This window comes from Lytechinus pictus, chromosome 1, assembly GCF_037042905.1.
Source record: "Lytechinus pictus isolate F3 Inbred chromosome 1, Lp3.0, whole genome shotgun sequence".
Taxonomy (NCBI): Eukaryota; Metazoa; Echinodermata; class Echinoidea; order Temnopleuroida; family Toxopneustidae; genus Lytechinus; species Lytechinus pictus.
Window position 1 is genome coordinate 23198765 of NC_087245.1, and position 19141 is coordinate 23217905.

Consider the following 19141-nt stretch of genomic DNA (forward strand, 5'->3'; position numbering starts at 1 on the left):
TATATATATATATTTTGTTGTATTTTTGTATATTCAGACACCGCATATTTCATGTTTAGTATTTGGGGACTATATAGGTAAGGGTATATGGCCATAAGAAATATGGTTTTGATTTCTTATCTTATTTTAGTTGATATCTGGGGGGGGGGGGGGTATGTTGTTTGTATTCAAATGGTAATGAGATAATGACGATGAATAATTGTGATGAAAAGATTGTATGGATGATTGTGAAACGGGATGATACATGGTGGTGAAAGTAGTATAGTAATGATTCAAGTTTATTGGTAACGATGACGATCATGGGAGTAGTAACGATGATGTTGCTGTTACCATGACAACGTTGTGTGTTTGGTAGTTGTGATGCTGTTGGATCTGGTGTTAGTGATGGTAGTTATGATAAAGGCGGTGATGATGTTTCTGTCGGAAATGGTTGTAGGGTTCTAGATGATGATGATGATGATGATGATGATGATGATAGTGGTGGTGATGGTAATGGTGGTGATAACGCTGAAGGTACATCTTGGGATGATGCTTATGGTAAATGAGATGGTGATGATGATGATGATGATGATGGTTATCATGCTTATGGTGATGATGATGGAGACGGTGGTGTTGAAGTGATGGTGGTAGTGCAGATGACAATGATGATGCTCATCAATCATTCTTATGGTGATGATTATGGCGATGGTGGTGGTGTTGATGATGATGAAGATGATAATCATCACGGCGATTGTGATGAAGACATTGTAAGGCTGTACACATATTTTAGCTTGGAAACATATTCAACACTACATATTGACAAGTCCTTTCTTAAAAGGGGGATCTACCCCAACAAATAGTTTATTTGAATATTTAAAAAAAGAGAAAAGGGCGAAAAATCATATGGCTGAAATTTTCATCACACTCGAATGTAAAATAATAAAGTAAAAATAATAAGTTTTGAAATTTGAAAATGTCGCCCTTTTAATAAAAAATAGGTACATATAAGTAAATATGCACACAACGTCTTTTTTTCTTTCTTTCTTTCTATCTTTCTCTCTTTCTTTCTATCTTTTTTTCTTTCTTTCTATCTTTCTCTCTTTCTTTCTTTCTGTCTTTCTATCTTTCTTTCTTTTTAGATTATTTAACGACAATACAAGCATTAATCAGCATGAAAAAGTGGTGACATTTTTAAGGTCGCAAAATACTCAACAAAGGCTATATATGCAAATATAAGAACCAATGCACCTACAATTTTAGATTATTTAATGACAATACATGCATTATTAAATTGTTAATTATGTTACATTTAATTTCTTCCATTATTGAACGAGTAAAATCGCCATTATTGTTATTGATCGTGATTTTTTTATCAAATCTTGTGAGAGTTAGGCATTTGAATGAGATTTCATAGCAATACAATACAAAAAATACGGTGGGTATGTTGCGTAATTCAGTGGCGTAATGAGCAAAAATAAATAAAATGAAGTGACACAACATTTCGTGCCTGACAAAATTTCTTAAAAGTCGTGAGCGAGCAAAATTATAACATTTTAAAATGAAAATCATCGAATTTTGTAAAAGATTTTGACAAAATATTCAGAAAATTACATAACAAATTTCATTTTTTTTTCGTTCCTTTCCTTTATTTCTCTCTTCCTTATTATTTTTTCTTTGTCGTAGAATCTTTTTTTTTTCTACAGCGCAACTTGAACATTCCATAAAGTTTTAAGTTCTTATTTTCACAAGGCAATATCACTGGAATTTCCAGTGTCATGCTATTCTGATTTTTGCTATGTATTTACAATATCATCAATATATGTTTGCACATTCCTTTAGTTTTACAATGGCATACCGCTTCTGCTAAATACCTTAAAAAAGCAAGAGCAGGGAATTTACTTCAAAGGTAAAATAACTTATGAATGCCCCCACCCCAGGCGCGGTTCTAGACACCCTTTTTTTTTTTGGGGGGGGGGGGGCTTCTGGGGACTTGATAAATTTTCGACGTTGGTTTATTCAATACAATGAAAACTGACTATTGTAAATAGCCTTATACAGACCAAACAGCTAGTCCCCCTCCCTCCTATGAAAAAAAATATTTCAAATATCATGCGAGGGAGTGTAGCGACCGAGCGAAAAAATCAAATTGCTTGAGAAGTTTGTTTTATTATTTTATATATATATATATGATGCATCAGGGCCTGGTTGGTGTTATACATGTAGATGTAGACGGGGGCATTTAACGATATTAAAGGGGAGGGGAGGTAGGACTGGTTATCAGGAATTGGGGTTGTGTTGTTACTCTATCTAGGCGTTTTTATAAGACTTTGAACGTAAAGAGGTATAATAGAACATGGCATGCTGAGATGGGGTTTTAATGTCAATTGGTGACCAGGGAGATTTTTTTTAAGTGAAACCTACTATTTGGAGCACTTTATGAACTTTATAAAAAAAACTGTACATCTGCAACATCGTTAAATTATTGAATGGGATACTCAACATGCATAAAGACTGCAAAAGAATACGACCCAGTGAACACTGACCTGTATAACATAAAAGTATACACATATAGAGTTAAATCATTGTACATGTTGCTTCTATCACGGGGCGGGGGCAGGGGCGATCGCCATGAACATATTTGGAATGCGGCAACCATATCGATTTGCCCTGCCCAATAATTTTGACAAAATGAAAAATTTAAGAATCCGTTGCAAAAAATGTGTTTGACAAAACATCTGAAAGCGCTATAAAACCATCAGACTTGACATGAAAATATTATAAAATTGTAATTTTTTCGGTGTGCTTCACGTAATGTTGGACATTGTCTTTACCCCCTCTCGTCATCCGAAAAAGGCATGGATTGGCTCTAATGACTCTAAAATATGTTTTCAATATTTAGTTTAGCCTCAATCATGGAGTATATAGTGACAGAGCCATTTTCTAAAGAAAAATATCCCAAAGAATGACAAAAATTCGGAGCGCTTTTGACAAAACACGGCAGGTTTAGCATGTTTAGAGTTTGGCATTAGTAGTGTTATATTCGTGGTGGGTGTATTTTAGAAGGTCTACTATATTGCAGGAGATCATTGAGATCATTGAGCATTGATGTATTCTTCATTTAGATGGTATTCTGCGAGGGAGCGTTTAGCGACCGAGAGAGAAAATTTGACTTTGAATAATAAAAACTTTGATTTTAGGGCGCTTGACGACATGAATGAAATACTGCATCAATCAATACATACATACGCTAATAGGGCCTATAGATATATATATTTTTTCTTTGTGGTCGAAATTTTTTTTGAGGGGGCTTGAGCGATTTGCGGGGGGGGGGGGTGGGGTTCAGTTCCCAAAGCGCCCCCCCCCCCAAAAAAAAAAAACCGCGCCTGCCCCCAAAGAAAAAAAAGTTCTGCGATCAAGGAAAGGGGGGGGGGGGAGTATAAAAAGGAAAAGAAATTTGTAAGATACGATGTTACATGTCAAAATATATTACATAACTTCATTTTCCTTCTAAAGTGTTCAATTTTGTTTTGCTCGTTCGATTCGCCCGCTCAGACATTTAAATAAATTTTGCCACACAAGCCTAGTTGTGCCTCTCATTTTCAGGCCATTTGCGCCACTGATGTGGATATATATAAATATTATTTGTGTGTGAATGTATTTCCATCATTATCCATTATTTTATTGGCTTATGTAAACATATTGTGAAACTATGTTAATTGAAAAAGAAAGTGATATAGATCGCTGAAGAAAAGGGATGAAAAGTGCCCCCCCCCTACCACCCCACTCATGCACCGGTCACGTGGCTAAAATAGACCTGTCATTCTGATGGTTATATCAAACTCGGATCCCTTCCCATTGTGCTCGTATCTTCTTTTAAGAAAGAGAATAGAAGTTTGCATGAATGCGCAATTAGGGTGTCCCGTTTTATCCCTTTTGTTAACAAGAATATCAAAGTGGTGGACAAATGAAAAAGACCTACCACTCCACCGCTATTGTTGCTAAGATAATGGTTTCGGGGAAGGGAGGGGGTCCCCTTCCTCTTCACTCAAGAGTTTTATTTTCTTTCCTCTTGGTACTGGCTAGAGAGGAAAACTAACAAAAGGTTTGGTCTTTCTGGGCAATAATCCAGGTGAGCGAGGGCTTTGCTTATGTTCGTTTTTGGTAGCAATTGCTTGGGGTAAGTATATTTACACACACTTGAAATAAAAATTGTTTCTTACGGCCCCAAACCCACTCATAGGTACAGTACCCCTTTGGCTACAAACATTCATGGATAGGATAGTTTAACAGTTCGCAACGGGCATGATGGGGTGGGGTGATGTTTCATTGAGACTATATCAGTTACCAGCAGTTGATATTGCACAATGAGACTGTCAAGGAAACAAGAGAACAGAAAGGGAAATAGTATTACATACATCACCCCGTCAAAAAAGGAAGGGGTGGTAAGAAAGAAGGGTTTCATAATTTTATTTGAAATTGGCGAGAGGGAACATTATGACCTTCAGATCAAAGTCTGGATGAGATATATTTGTACGGGTACATTTTGTTAAACTATCTTAAGCAAAGGCCTCGGGAAAAAAATATTATAAATGAAACAAATGAGATAGGTAACAAGACAAATTTTGAGAATGATATGTTAACAGAAATTCAGTACAAGAATCGATAGATGTATATCGTTTTCAAGCAATGTCTAAGCTTTTCAATCCAATAGAAAATGCTTCAAACTGGTATTACAATTGAGACTACTTTAAATCATAAAAAAATATTACTTCTGTGTGATTGTTTACATCGTTCAACAAAACTTTTTTTTTAAATTAATTCTAATAAGGAAATCGAAAGACTTTAAAAAAAAAAACCGCGGAAGTTAAACCATAATGACATCGTTCACAAATATTGACTTAGGTTGGGTGGTGAGGGGGGGGGGGGGTGTTATGGTACTGAAAGATAATTTAAAGAAGGGGTTGCGATCATAAGGAAATGAGAAGTTAAAGGGATGGTCCAGGCTGGAGATATTTTATATCTCAAATAAATAGAGTAAAATTCAGAGAGCAAAATGCTGATTTTTTTTTTCAAAATCGGTTTACAAATAACAAAGTTATTGATTTTTTAAGATTTGCATTATTCGGGTGAAACAGTTCCAGGCATGTCTTTAGGAATATTCATATGGGCTGATGATGTCATATTCCCATTTGTTCTTTTTTATTTTATTATGTGGTATTAGGTTTATTCAAATTTTGTCTACCAAGAACTAAAACAATTCGATTGACAACTGATTAAGTGCATTATTTATTTACTTGCAGCAACTTAATTCATCATAATGAGACGCATCATTTACGCATGTATGAAAAATCGAAACAATTATGATTTCATGTAATAACATAAGAAAAAGGAAAGTGGGGATGTGACATCATCAGCCCACCTAATGAATATTCATGACAATGTACATATAACTGTTTTCACAAAATATTGATAAAATTCAATAACTTCGTTATTTGTTATCCGATTTTGATGACATTTTTAGCATTTTGCTTTGCGAATTTTACTCTATTTATTCAGATATAAATATTTACAACCCGGACCATCCCTTTAAGAGATACTGAGAGAAGAGGGGGTGAAAAATTTCACGGAGACTCTAGTTCTTGCAACAAGAAAGCCAATTCATACAAACTTCAGATTCAGATTACCAAAAAAGCCGTGATCAATAGAAAATATATAGGCCCATGTATAATGTATACAAAATAAAAAAAGTATCATAAAGGATAGGGGTGTGACATCATCTGTTTACGAGAAAAGGGGCATCATTACAAACAACTCATTATTGTACACTATATACATGCTATTTCCTTCTATCAGCATGATCTAAGGGTTTCAAAAACCTAAGTCGATATTGGAGGTTATAACTCTCCACACGTTGGGGACCCAAAGTCTGCTTCCTCAGTCCCGTGTATTGAAGTTCTTTTTCATCAACCCAAATCAGGCGTACCATCATTGTCTCTGCTAAATCTTTCCCTTTTGTTCCCGTCTCCGCCCCATCAGCCTCAATTCTTTTCTCTTCTATTGATAGATCTTCCTTTATAACCTCACACCGTAGGGTGCTTTTCTTGTCTCCTTTCTCTTGTCAACCATTCATTTCTTGCGTGTTGATCTATTCTTTGAATCTAGAGTTCGCATGTCCTAATGATGAGGTAAGACTGTTGGTCTTATCCTGGTCATTATTGGGTTTGTTAAGGTCCTGCCCATCCCTGTCATGTGCTAACGAGGAGAATCACTTATACTGACTAAATAAGTCACCATGTCTTTGTGAAGCAGCATTTATTGGCAAACCATAAACATTGGAAGAAATGAATGGCGTATATTTCAATATCAATCTGTATAGTGAACATTGTTGATCATTGGTGTATTACATGAATTTGTATACTCCTCTTTCTGAAAATTTGTATGCTAGGGAAACAAGCGAGCCATTTTAAATATACAGTTCCGCTAATTTTTTGGCAGGTACAAAGTTAAATGATTCATACTTTTTTATTTTCAAGGAGCTTCAAAGGACATGGTGTTGAAACTTTAATAATATATAATTGATATACCGTATGATTAAAAAAATGTGGAATTCCTTTTGGCGAACTCCAACCCTCATCAACCCACAGCCTGAAAGCGCACTACCCCCATTCTGTTTGATACATACATTTTATTTAATTTACAACAATTCAAAAATAATTTTGAATAATGATCTAAATTATTATCATGTAAAACTAGACTATTTATGTATTTTTGTAAAGATTTCGTCTGATATTTCAATTTCGTATCACACAGCTTTGCGACTTATCTTGCGATTGGTTTTCACGATAGTTCGTTCACTACATTTAATTAATCAACGTAACAACAATTTCAGACGACCAATAACCAGGCTTTGTGTTAACGGACAATTCCACCCCAATACAAATTGATTTTAATAAAAAGTAAACAAAAATACAACAAGCATATATAAACACTGAAAATTTCATCAAAATCGGATGTAAAATAAGAAAGTTATGACATTTTAAAGTTTCGCTTAATTTCACAAAACAGTTACATGCATATCCTGGTTGGTATGCAAATGAGGAGACTAATGACGTCATCCACTCACTATTTCTTTTGTAAATATGAAATATCCTTATTTTCTCCTCATTGTCAAGTGAAACAGTGATCAATTTCTCCCTGAACATGTGGAATTAGCATTGTTTAATACTATATGATTCAGTCAAGTCGGTCCCTAAGGTCAAATCTGTAAAAAATGAAATATTGTATAATTCAAACAATAAAAAACAAAAGAAATAGTGAATGATGGACATCATCGACTGACTCATTTGCATGTCACAGAGTTGTGCATATCACTCTTTTGTGAAAAATAAGCGAAACTTTAAAATGCCATACCTTTCTTATTTTAAAACCGATTTTGATGAAATTTTCAGTGTTATGCTAGTTTGATTTTTCTCTATTTATTCAAATCAATATTTTACTGGGGTGGGCTTCACCTTTAAGGGCAAAAAAATTTGACAAGCAAAAAAAAAAAAAAAAAAAAAAAAAAAGGTCTTCAAGCTCGTCAGGGGGGGGGGACACGTCCTTTGCATGGGTTGTGGCTCGTCAGGGGGGGGGGCAGACTGCCCCCCTCTGCCCCCTCCTCTGCCCCCCCCCCCCCCGTAGGTACGCTAGTGGCCTATAGTCATACGGATATTCTACTTTATTATGTTACGAAAGTAACCATGATAACACTCTGTAGTTTCTTCTGCAACGCCCATCATTCCAACCCACTTTAGTTGTTTAAAAATTCACAATTCATATAATCTTTTTTTTTTCTTCAAAACCAAGTTTTTTAACAGACAATTCAAGGTGGTGAATAAAATCGGTGATATGTTAACGGATGGGTGTGGAGTTTAATAACAGATATTAATATCATTAGCGGTGTCCCACAGCTTCTAGGTCGGGTTATTCTGCAATGGAAACTCAATCACACCTTGGTTCGTTGGCCTTTGATACAAATACAATCGCTTTAGCAGGGCTTCCAGTCTCGAAATCATGAGAAAACAACGAAAATATGATAGCCATAACTTCCATATCTTTTCACATGAAATTTTATTCTATCATGTTTATTGTCGAAGTGAAAGCCGTTGACTGTTGTCTGTGTTACCACAATTTGGCGATCTGTTAAATTTGGCTGCATGTTGCATGTTGATAGTAGTGTGGTCATAAGTTTTCTTTGTCTTTGTATTATTAAAGGACAGGTCCACCCCAACAAAAAAGTTTATTTGAATAAAAAGGGAAAAATCCAACAAGCATGACAAGCATAACACTGAAAATTTCATCAAAATTAAATGTAGAATAAAGAGAGTTATGACATTTTAAAGTTTAGCTTAATTTCACAAAACAGTTATTTGCACATCCTGGTCGGTATGCAAATGAGAAGACTGATGACGTAATTCACTCACTATTTCTTGTGTTTTATTATTTGAAATATCAAATATTCTAATTTTCTCCTCATTTTCAAATGAAACAACAATTAATTCCCCCATGAACGTGTGGGATTATGGTTGTTTGATACGATATGGTTCAGTTAAGTTGGTCCTTCTTGTCAAATCTGTAAAAAAATGAAATATTATATAATTCAAACAATAGAAAACAAAAGAAATAGTGAGTGAGGGACATCATCGACCGTCTCACTTGCATGTTACTGAGTTGTGCATATCTGTTTTGTGAAAAATAAGCGAAACTTCAAAATGTCGTAACTTTCTTATTTTACATCCAATTTTGATGAAATTTTCAGCGTTTTTGCTAGTTTGATTTTCTCTATTTATTCAAATCAACATTTTTCTGGGGTGGACTTGACTTTTAAAGACGACTGTCATTGGAGGATTTTTCGTTGTGCCCATATGACGGAGTATTAGTCTTTAAACACTCACCTTTGAATAGAACATATAAAGTGACATTTCGTGCTTGTTTGTTTTGTAATGGCATTTATTGAAATCATTCAGTTCAAATCATACAAGTCATGGTCCATTGCAAATTGTTACAATGTATACATCTACAAAACACTGTCCATAAAGACAAATACTTATTCATAATGCGGATAGGCTAAAATCTAGACATTTCACATTGCTGAATAAAATGACACTAGATGAATAAATGTAAAGGGGGACAATGAAATCCTTTTGATTATTACTTTTTGGTGAATATGTAGTTTGTAATGATAATTATCATGCAATGTTAAATGAATATGATAACCAGTAATCGTTCGATAGGAATAGTTAGGAGAATAGTATCTTCCACAATAGTTGTTTTGTTTCTCGTAGTTTATGTGTTTATGTACATCATAATTTATAAGGAGTTACAATGATATAGAAGGTATTTGCTGTACGACTACATGATCAAAATGTTGAATTCTGGGTAAGAACTATAAGGCAGTATGTGTAGCTCAGTACAGTTGGTGGTATAGCTCTATGGTGCTATCAAATGTTTACCATGACATGCTACCTTTAAACAGAGAAACCGGAAATCCATCAGTTCTATATAACAACGACCATCAAGGATTGCATTTTCATGTACTATCTCTGTTATTGCAGAAATGATTTGTTTTAATACGAAAACATGAATGATAGAAGTCGTTAAATAAATAGTTCATCAGTGTCTCTGTGTATCTTTTCGCGTCATCAATTACATTCTAGCCTTTTTGCATTTACAATATTCATATTTTATTTGTTTTTAATCAGCGTAAACCCTATTTATAATCTGCTCGTCATTGTAACTTACAGAACTTACAGTATGCTTATGCCGGGCATTGCTATATACGACGTTGCAAGACACATTAGTGAGATATCAAGCAAAGACTTTATTCCTGATGCTTGTAATGCCAATATCCACTGAGGGCAGTGGAAGTGTTTAAAGGGGAAGTTCACCCTGAAGACAACTTTGTTGTAAAAATAGCAAAAAATGTTATTAAAAAATATTTGGTGAAGGTTTGAAATCGGTTAAAGATTAATAAAAAGATATTAGAATTGTAAGTTTCTGATGTGTGATGTCATGAACGAGTAGCCGCCCCATATGTTATGTAATATAAAATGCATGAATTTCAATTTTCAATGGTTCCTGATGACTTATCTTAGTGTGACCGGTGTGAAATGATTTGTCTATTGATATACAAAAGGTACAGTAAAAACCATTTTAAATTTTCTGAGAAAATGACATTTAATTGAATTCGCTATGTACACGATGTAGGAATGCTGCTCGCATATGACGTCACAATTCAAATAATTAATTTTCTAAAAACTTTTTAAATCTTGATGGATTTTTCCCAAACCTTTGGCAATATTTTTAATTATTTTTATGCTATTTTTACAACAAACTTTTTGTCAGGATGAACTTCCCCTTTAACTGGGTACCCGGTTGTAATCATCTTATTGATCTATTTGCCACTCATTATCCAATCATGTTCAAACTAATTTGAAATGCGGGTACCGGGACCTGGTCGTGAGAGTGATCCGTCTCTAAAATGGTTCCCAGATGAATTTGAATATGTACTCCTTATCTGCGCGCAAACCATAATCCAAACTAATTTTAAAAACACAAAGTGAATAAACGTGTAATTGTAATATTTTTAATTGAATTGAATTAAAGTTAATTAAAACAACTGTTAGAAATGTAATTCGATCCTTTCAAAAGTTAGAGTACTAAAAAAAAAAAAAGCAACATTCTGAGGATTCATATAGTCGGGTACACAAGCAAAGTCTTAAAGTAGCATTCTTAAAATATGGTGGTCATTCATCGGCCATATTCCAACATTCATTTTTAGAATTTGAAATTTATCGGCAGCAGTACAAGGCCTTATAAGCTCCCTTCCAATCCTCTCGATGTTTGGGTCCAACCGATATGACTTCGACATTTTCATGAAATGGCACGAGTTTACACTTATTGAATGGAAATGAAAGATGATACCAGCATCGACCACGCATCGTTTGGCCATGTGAATTCTGGAGATGGAGAAATTTGATTCGGTGGCAATATTGACCAGCCGGACGGGCACTCGATCTGGAAAGAAAAGGATGATCGAATCTCTTTGATAAAATGTAAACACTGCGCCAGCTTGCGATAGAATATAGAAAGTTTAATGGAGTTAAAATGTCAATCACATCATGGAAGCATGACGTCATGATTAAATTGTTTGTTAAAGAAAGAGGGGATGGAAAAGTGCATTGACATGCATATCATGCTCTTTTTTACAATTTGAATTATGATTTTATCTCCACGTTGATGACTTCAAAATTCTAGATTTTTACCTCCATTTTTTTAATTCAACATTTTTCACGTATCAATGTTAGGCCTATATAACAAACCCCTATACATGTATTTTTCTTCTTCGAATGAGTGGTTGCTAACTAGACAGGATAACATATAAAAATGACATCGCCCCCCCCCCCTAAATGACATGTGACCCCATACATTCCATTAGATGACTAAAGGAAAGTTAGCAACACCTTCTGCCAAAAATGATCCAAAATATGTTCATGATTGATGAGCTGGAGAAACTCTGAAATCAACAAGTGACTTGGCTGTGTCATAGAATGCCAATTATTAAGAAATATTATATGTCACATGATCCATGACAATATGATACTCATGCCTAAAGAAATCATCAAAATCACATTCCGATTTGACTTTTATTGACACGGCGTTAGGTCAGTTCCAGTGTATTTGCTTTATACTTTTCTAATTCAAATCATATTCTGTATACATGTGTTTACGTAGATTTGTTTTCTATAATTTCATTCATTCTTGGATATTGTGTTTATACAAAAATCCTATTTCCCGTTTCATTTGCTGTTTTGCGAACAGTTTCTCGATATCATAAATGGTCATTTGGGATAACACCCCCCCCCCTTTTTTTTTTTGCCGGAATCAATACGACTCCACACAGTATGTTGACAGGGTGTTTATGACTGTGAACACACTTTTTTAGTTTGTTTTAATCTGTGACGATTGTTTCAAGATTCTATTCTGTGAAACATATTCCCTCTCTCTTTTATTCTCTCCCTTCCTTCTCCCCCTCTCCCTTCTCCCTGTATCTCTCTCACCCCCCGGTTGCACTTGAGAAAGATCCCCATTCTTCTTAACACCCTCAAACGGTTTAGAGAGCGATGAGTACCATCTTCACCCACGAAGATATAGACCCATGCTTCAAGTGAGGGAAACCGCCCTTTTCATTTGCAGCTGCAGAGCAGAGGTCCAAACTATCATGGTGACCGGAGTCCGGGACCCCATCATTCAAACCCTTGAGGTTGCAACCATTGTTTGCCAGCCTGCCAATCAGAATAATGAGTCATTATTAACACCGATAATGACCGCATTGTCATACGCTGACCCCCTCCCCAATCTTATTGTTCGAAATGAGACAGGTTGACAAGGGAAAGTTTAGCAAATTTTGAGAACGATGTCCTCGTTAACATTCCAGAGGAATGAATTTAATCTTCGTCCTTTTTTGTTCATTCCTGTAAGAAATGAACAAAGATTTGTTCAAGAAGTTAAAAAGCATGAATATTTTATTACGAAATGTGTGGCTGATAGAAGCATCGATATCGACGTCTTGCTCATTTTTCATACAGTCACTGGTGGGGGGTGGGATCTCACAAAAATATAAACATACAAATAGATTTAAACTGTTTTTATTAAACAGAAGCAACATAATGGTATAAGATTTTAATGGTTTAATAGATTAAGAAGGAATTGATTTAATGGTAGGCCTGAAGATGTGTGTTGAATATAAAGCTCTTGAATATAACTCACTAGTCTCTTATTTGAGTCAATAGCTTTTGCACGAGTGAACCCCTTATTTCCACAAATATTTACTTAATAATTTTCAAAATGTGTATTACCTATCATCATAAAAGGTCAAGTCCACCCCAGAAAAATGTTGATTTGGATAAATAGAGAAAAATCAAACTAGCATAACGCTGAAAATTTCATCAAAATCGGATGTAAAATAAGAAAGTTATGACATTTTGAAGTTTCGCTTTTTTTTCTCAAAACAGTGATATGCATAACTCAGTGACATGCAAATGAGACAGTCGATGATGTCCCGCACTCACTATTTCCTTTGTTTTTTTATTGTTTGAATTAACCAATATTTCATTTTTTACAGATTTGACAATAAGGACCAACTTAACTGAACCATATAGTGATGAACAATGCTAATTCCAAATGTTAAGGGAGGAATTGATCTTTGTTTTACTTGACAATGAAGAGAAAATTATTAGATTATTTCATATTTTATATAATAAAACACAAAAAAGAAATAGTGAGTGGATGATGTCATCAGTCTGCTCATTTGCATACTGCAGCGGGATGTGCATATAACTGTTTCGTGAAAATAAACAAAACTTTAAAATGTCATAACTTTCTTATTTTACATCCGATTTTGATGAAATTTTCAGTGTTATGCTTTTTGGATTTTTCTTTTTTATTCAAATAAACTTTTTGTTGGGGTGGACTTGTCCTTTAAGAAATAAAATGATCTATTATTGTACACTTTCTTTATCATAATTATCGGTAAATTTTCAGGTCTACTATGTTCATGTAATGATTTAATATCACAATTTTCTGTTGGAAATTAACGAACACATATTTGAATTGCCCAAGCAATCGAAACAAAATCGTACATATGGCATATCTGTTTGATCTTCTTTTCCACTTATTTTCCTTCTTCTCTTTTCCACAGCCTTCTCCCCTTCTTCATCATTCTATTCTTCTTCTTGTCTTGTTCTTTCTTTTCTTTCGTCCTTCCGTTTTATTTCTGCTCTTCTTTTCTTTCTTTCTTTCTTTTAAAAATATTATATATGTACATGTATTTTCATTCTTTATTTCATTGTTTTATGTAATTACTTTGGTATCATAACTTTATGTAAGGGTCAATATTTTACATGCTTCGGCCTCTTTTGGGGTCCTAACCATTTTGTTATATAATATGCTTCTGTGATCGATTTATATTTTATATTGGTTGAATGAATTGAATTCTTTCTTTCTTCCTTCCTTCCTTCTTTTCTTTCTTTCTTTCTTTCTTTTTTTCTTCTTTTTCTCCATCTTCTCTTCTTCTACAAAAAAAAACCGATGAAGATCGAGTGAAAATGACAATTAAATGAATAAAAATAAGTGAAAAAGAACAAATGAAAGCATACCTGTAAAATGCATACACAGCCTACCATCACTATCTCTCAGCCAATATTTCATCGCTTACAAAATTAAACAGTTTACACAAACCGAATAAAACCACCCATGGAGAACTGCAAAGATTACCATCCAACAACAAAATATCAACGAAAATAAGGTCGCATCATTGAAATTTGGACTATACGATAGTAATCCCGATTTATTTTCTTTGAACGTCTCGGGATGAGGCAATCACTCGTCACATTTCGATCGCTGAGAAAAAAAATAGTCTCCCAATATGGGCTTTCGTCATTTCAAACATGATATTTCCACGGGCATTTTCACCAAATTCATTTCATTGTTTTTTTGACCGTGGTTATTTGTAAAACTGTATTAGAATGAGGAATTTTTACCTTCTTTTAAGATTTTTTAGTTTTACCAAATTAGACATTGTTGATACTGATTTCTTGAATGCTCAAGAAAATTAGAAATTTAATAAAGCTTCTCCAACCGTTTGCATCAACAAAGCTTATAAATCGCCCTGTCATCAGAGATGAAATGGATCATGATCGAATGATAATCTTCACCGGATTGTTCAGTGCAGTTGAAAAATTAGTCTAAAAACAGACACTTACACTGTTGTTAACTTCAACGCGAACAAATATTATTATATTACTTTTGTGTTCTACGTATAGCTATATGACTATACAGTAAAATATACCTAACCAAATTACAAAGAGCACATATCCGAAACCAATAATCTACACATTTTTATCCGATGCTACACCCACGATGAGTTGACATAAATTTTGAGAAAAATGAGACAAGCATCTTGAATCGTGAGCTTAACACTTTTTTTACAAATAAGAATCATATGTAAAATAAGTATGTTATGGCATTTTTAGGTTTCACTCTTTTTTACAAAAAATAATATTAACATCATGGTTAGTATACACTGGTAGCCGATGGTATCACATACTCATGATTTATTTTTTATCTTATTAAAGGAAATACGACCAATTTTGATAGATAATATTTCCAAATCGCAATAATCATGATAATAAACGAAAATGAGTTTCATTTCCATGAGAAGTTGAAGATTTATTTATTTTACTTTTTTTTTTTTGGGGGGGGGAAGCATGAAATATAACACATTTCATTAAATGAAAGACAAAGAAATCACGAATATTTGATGTAATTGGTACCCTCATTCAATTCAATTTATTTTATTTCATTTTCAACAGAACAAAGTAATGTGGTCAAAAAAGTTACAATGAGCTTATACAGACAAAATAAATTGAGGCATGTACAGTATATGATATTTATCTATAAGTGAAAGTAAAACAAAACAGAGTATTATATACAAGCAAAATATCATAACCATTTTAAAATAAAATTCTGAGAAAATGTAGGGATCCACTAAAAAGCAGTGCTTGTATTTTGTGGACCCCTGTAAATAATTATTTTAGAATTGCCTACGAAGACGGACACGAAGGTGACAAAACAGAGAACAGCAGAACAAAAAAAAACAAAGAACAAGAAACAAGAGAAAAAAGAAACACACACAAGGGATATGAAAATAAAAGGGAAAAGAGATAAAGAAAGATAATAGAGCAGGACTTCAATGCGCGGATAATAAAAAAAAAATAGGTGATTTTCATAAGAAGAGCTATGTGCGTGATGAAGATAAATATACTAGGCAATAAACCATGAAATCGAGCGATGATTATTTTCTATAACTTGATGGTATTTTATTGTATACCGCCAATAATGTGACCTTCACTGCTTAGTGGAAATGATGGAACTTTGTAATGTCATAACTTTCATATTTTCCATTCAATTTTGATGAAAAGTTCAGTTTTATATATACTTGTCTAGTTCTTCTCTAAAATAAAACCTAGTAAGTCGATTTTATTCGAATAAACATTTTTTTTTTTTAGGTGGACTTGCCCTTTTATTCAAATGAGGTTACCGACCCGCAACTAGTTAGTTATTGGGCTGTGTGTTTGCTTGTGTGTGTGTGGGGGGGGGGGCGTCGGGCCGAGTTGATAAAAAGAAAGGATCGAATCGATTCGACAATGCGACTGTCCAGTTTTTACTGTTCTGGCGAAAGAGGGGGCTTTATACATAACCGTTTGGGTGGGATTGACTGCTTGGCGACATGGTTCAATATCAAGTTATTGGTAATTCATGTAATGCATGGTATAAGATGGCAAAAGTAGTTCGCATTACCTAAATATAATTTACATTGATTTGAATACGTGTGTCTATGATTCTTTTTTTTTATCATTTATACATTCCATGAAAATATAATCATTTGTTTGTGCATAAACTTTTTGAAAGGAACTTTGGAAATGTAGAATGTATGAAAAATTATGTGTTATGTTGTATTGACATTCTCAATACAGGCAAAAAAGAAAGAAAAAAAAACAACACTTTAATATCCCGCTTCTAGGATTGTGTCAACAACAAGAGTATTGCAAATCAATATGAAATATGAATATATGATTCTGAAATTTTAGAGTAATTTGATATGCCTTTGCTTCCCATCGTACAATCTAAAAAAAATGAAATGGACATAGGTCTACTCGTTTCCCGAGTTTTGTTAGGGGATGTGACACGATTGAGGTAATTACGACAAATAAATACATTGCCATCGATTTGCTTTATTTTCAGATTTTCATTCCTTGTGGAACTATTGGGGCAATGAGTAGCTACAAGAAAGACATTAACCTAGTAAGTAATAATTTCTGCCTTTCACTTATTCACTCATTTATTTATCCAGACATTCATTTATCCATTCATTCATTTATTCGTTCGTTCGTTCAATCGACTACTCATTCATTATCCATCCAGTCCTTAACTCATTCATTCATCCATTCGTCTGTTCATTCTTCATTCATTCATTCGTTTGTTCGTTCAATCGACTACTCGTTCAATTTATTTTCATCAAGTCGTTTATTCATTTTATTCAATACCGTGTTTGTAATGTGTTTTTGAATTTTGTTAACTTTATTTTCATGATATATGTACTCAAGTAGAGATGAATGAAAACAATTTTGCGTACACAAAATTCATTATTAATTTATCATCGATATATTATTGCCTGGCAAGAATATAACATAGAAAAAGGATTCATTCAATAATTGAAAAAAACAAACCTTTCAATGTGTTATGCAATAAGCCAGATGCGTTGCTTTGTCAGTGAAATTTTTTGTTTTGTAAGGCTTCTTTGAAGCCCCAAGTCACAAGTTACCATTAAAACAAAACACCCAATTCAAATTGGTCTTTGTGACTTTGTCGTGTGCGTGGATAGCTCTCCTTCATTTACGAAAAAAATCAAATTGAAATATACTGATACTTCCATATTCTCTTATTTTTTTTCAATTTGTGCATCAATGCTCACCGACTAAACTTCTGTATTATGACTTCTTTGGAAAGTTCGTTCATTTTCGTCACGTTCAAATAATAGGGACTTTTCGATTTGCTCGTCCATTAGTGGAGGTGATGTCGACTAAAACACGTCCTTAACTAATTCGCCTAAAAATAAATAATAATGATAATAAAATGGAAAAAAGGGAAATTGAAGTCAGTAGAATTTATATTAACCAAACCTTATTTACTTTTTTAATCGTCATATTGCCGTCTAGATTATTACTTACCTTGTTCTGAGCATCTTAACAGCAGCTGGATCCGGTGCGTTGATGATCGTGAGTGCTATTAGCGCTTCAGCGACAGGAAAGTGCTACGAAAATGACTGGCAATACGACTGCTGTAGCAAGACTACTTGGGTATGACATATTTTTCAATATTTTTTAGTTTTTATTCTCATTTGGGGCATATGCTTTGTGAGGAAACGTCGGAGAAAATAATGTGCACGATTCGTATTAAAGACTCGGACAAACATAATGATCTATATTTTCATACTTGATTAACCGTAAAAATGCAAAAGTGATAAACACGAACCGAAGCACCGCAGGGACAGGGGCGGCGGAGCTAAGTTGAAAGTGGGGGGGGGGGGGGGGGCAGGGGGAAAGGGCACCTTTTCTTTTGAAAAATGCACTGTCTTGAAACAAAGAAAAATTACTTATATACAGAGGCGTAAAGGGGCAAATATTTTGAGGGGGCTAGATATGTCGTATCACGTAAATTTATAAGAAGTTGAGAGCGAGCAAAAGTTTTGACATTTTTACTACAAAAATCTAATTTTGTGATAGATTTTGAAAAACTAACATTCATAAAATAATGTCCTATTTCACCCTTCTCTCTTTCCTTTTCTCCCCTTTTTCCTTGTTCGTTAAAAATTTGGGGAGGGGACAAGAGCCGCCCATCTGTACGCCTCTGCTTATCTACCCCACTCACGTGACTCGTGAAGCTTAAGGCACGTAGGATTATCCTTAACAGGTTTTGTAGTATCATATGGAAAATGAGAATATTGTTTTTCTTGTTTTAAAGGGGCACTCGTTAACACTTAAAATGGATCCTTCTCAGGTGAAAGGGGCACATAACACGGTCGTGTGGGGCACCTTTCTTGGGTAAAGGGGGGGGGGGGCTGATACGAGATGGGCAAGGGGGCACTTGCTCACACATAAAACGGGTCCTTATCAAGGGGCACAGAACACCTTCGCGAGGGGGCAAAAATTGGAAATGGTACGAGAAACGGCTCTTTCTAACACATTAAATCGGGCCCTTCTCATGTGAAATGGGCACAGAACCCCTTTGAGAGGAGGCACTGTTGATAAAAAAAAATTGGCACTGATACGAGAAAGGACACTAGGTAACACCTAAAACGGGCCCTCCTCAGGTGAAAGGGGCACAGTACACGTTGTGAGAGGGCAATTTTCTGGCGTAAAAGGGCACATTTTTAGACAATGCTTGGTAAGCTCTATAGGGGTTAACGTCCATGACTTAATCCCAATTGGTGATTTTGTAGATGAAGAAATTGATGGCCTCCTGATGTAACAGTTCGTCTTATTTCCAATTTTCCTTTCATTCA